Here is a 3,131-nt window from a genome sequence, read left to right on the forward strand (position 1 = left end):
GATGGTGGTCTGTAGGAGACCCCCCTCTCACACACACACAGAGTTAAAGAGACAGACGAAGCGGGAAATATAGAAGAATTAATTTAAATAGAAGACAAGACGAGGTCGCGGAACCCTGCGGCCCGTCCTACCAGCGCACGACTGCTCTGTTGAAATAAGCTAGTTATCATAGACAACAGCATGGCTCTATTAGTGTCGCCGTGTCTGTTGGTTTCCTTTCACTAAACGACCCCCTCCCTCCACCCAAACTTTTAACTTGGCATGTGGAGTACTGCTGTCAGTTAACCCCCATCCCTCATTTTTTATATTATTTTTATCACCAAAGATCAGTGTAAAGCTAATGCCAGGGAGGGCCGCCAGTGCCACACTGTGGAATGCTGCATTGCTATAGGAGGTGTTAGTGGAAAAAAAAACCATCCTTGCCTAGCTAGGATATTAGGCAGTATAGTAGCAAGAGCTTGGCGGCGCAACCCACCGCCCCGTTCCAAAGGGGACTCTCATAACATCCATCCATCCAGACCAGCTCTGTCTAGGTAAATGTTTAGAAAGTGTAGTACGGCAGTGTAGTTTAGCGATCCCGACTTCATGTGCTCGCGTTCGGCAGAGTTTATCATCCCAATAATGCGACAAGTGCTGAAAATTTGTAGAGCTTGTTAAGGAAGGGGCGTGAGATTCACGCAGCGTCATTTCCCTCCGAAATCTCACCCCTATAATAAAAGCTGATGCCGGTAGGATTTCAATGACTGGGTCATTCCGGGACGCTTTCGCCAACAAACCTGCCATTCTGGTTAGAATTAGGCACTTACGTCCTGGTACCCAAACCAATCTAATCAAAGCTAAATGAGGGGACACTAAATATTGGATAGCTCGCAAAACGTGGGAGTCATAAGAAGCACTTAGGGAGGAGCACAGAGACAGAGAATCCGTCACGACCGCTGTGTAACGTGATTTAGTTTACGAAGGCCTAGAATTACAGCTAAATATTCTGGTAGAAAAATTGGTACGAAGTCTGGGAGGCGAGGAGAAAACGACACTTTTCTTCATATTGGGAAGCGTCAGCGGCAATACCTGTCTTGAGCGTAATGTGCAAAAAGTAATAATTTAAGATAGGGCTAAGCATGCGATATGGTAATGCCTTTGCATATTTAGGGAAAATATCATCGAACTGAGCCTTAATGGAATAGGTGTTGCAACTATGGCAAAGAAGTCCGACACGGCTGTGGACGGCACGATGGACACGGACAAGAAGACGCAACAGCGTAGGCTTAGCCAGTCACACCAGGAACAGCGTCTAGCCCGAGCCCCACTTCAGTAGCATTGGTGATGCGGCTGCGGAGCTCTGCACGGCGCACTTCTTCTTCCTTACAATTTCCCCCCTCGCTGAAGACGGAGCCGCACAGGAGGCCTAAGGCGTCGTGAGGACGAAGGGCTCGTGATACGGCTTGAGCCGATCTACGTGCACAGTTTCGCGGCCTCGGCGACGCAGGTCCGCAGGGGGCGTCAGAGGTTCGATGACGTAGTTCACCGGAGAAGTTTGCTGTAGAGCCCGGTAGGGGCCATGGTATCGGGATACAAACTTGGAGGAGACACCTGGTGTCGAAGTAGGAGGCACCCACAACCAAACGAGAGCGTCATGCGAAACCTGGTGGTGGGGGCGCCCGTCGTCATGACGAAATTTCTGTAGGGCTTGTTCTTGCGTTGTAAGGGAGCGAGCTAGTTGCCGACAATCTTCTGCATATCGGGCGGCTTCTGAAACAGGTGTACCCTCTGATAAGTCGGGACGGTAAGGAAGAATAGTGTCAATGGGAAATGATGGTTCACGGCCATATAGAAGAAAGAAGGGAGAAAAGCCCGTCGTTGACTGGGGTGCCGTATTGTAGGCGTACGTGACATAGGGAAGGATGAGGTCCCAGTTGGTGTGGTTGGAGGCGACATACATCGAAAGGATGTCGCCAAGAGTTCGGTTAAAGCGTTCTGTCAATCCGTTTGTTTGCGGGTGATATGCGGTGGTACAGCAATGAATGACGCGACATTCAGCGAGAAGTTCTTGAATGACATCGGCGAGAAAGACGCGGCCACGGTCGCTCAGGAGTTCGCGGGGAGCGCCGTGACGTAGAACGAAGCGTTGAAGGAGGAAGGAGGCAACGTCACGAGCCGTCGCGGCTGGCAGAGCGGCCGTTTCTGCATACCTCGTGAGATGGTCTACAGCTACAATGACCCAGCGATTGCCAGCAGCTCTGTATGGCAGAGGCCCGTAGAGGTCTGTCCCAACCCGGTCAAAGGGTCGCGAAGGGCACGGCAAAGGTTGCATTGGTCCAGAAGGGCGGCAAGGATCAGGCTTCCGGCGTTGACATTCTGTACAAGAGCGAATGTACTTTTGCACATATGTGTACATACCACACCAATAAAACCTATGACGTAGTCTGGTGTAGGTCTTGAAGAAACCAGCGTGTGCGCACTGAGGGTCGGCGTGGAAAGCGGCGCATACATCAGTGCGGAGCTGCCGAGGTATTACAAGCAGCCATTTGCGGCCGTCGGAACTGTAGTTACGGCGATAGACAATTCCGTCGCGGATGGCGAAGTGCGAAGCTTGTCGGCGTAACGCTCGGGATGGTGGGCGTGTAGGTGAATTAGAGATGTACTCTATCAAAGATGAAATCCGGGAGTCCTTGCGCTGCTCCAAAGCTATGTCGACAGAAGTGAATGGAAGTGGGTCGTCTAGGATGGACACACTGACAATGTCGGCGTGGACAGGCGAGCGCGAAAGAGCATCGGCATCGGCGTGCTTCTTGCCTGAGCGGTAGACAACCCGGATATCGTACTCTTGGAGCCTCAGTGCCCCCCGGGCTAGGCGGCCGCAGGGATCCTTGAGAGACGACAACCAGCAAAGTGCGTGGTGATCTGTAACGACATCGAAGGACCGGCCGTACAGGTATGGGCGAAATATTGTGATGGCCCAGGTGATCGCGAGACATTCTTTTTCCGTGACGGAATAGTTCGCTTCAGCTTTCGTCAGAATGCGGCTCGCGTAAGCAACAACATATTCTTGGCAGCCGGGCTTTCGCTGGGTGAGCACAGCGCCAAGACCAACACCGCTAGCATCCGTATGGATTTCCGTGGGAGCAGTTGGA

This window comes from Dermacentor andersoni, chromosome 2, assembly GCF_023375885.2.
Source record: "Dermacentor andersoni chromosome 2, qqDerAnde1_hic_scaffold, whole genome shotgun sequence".
In the NCBI taxonomy this organism is placed as follows: domain Eukaryota; kingdom Metazoa; phylum Arthropoda; class Arachnida; order Ixodida; family Ixodidae; genus Dermacentor; species Dermacentor andersoni.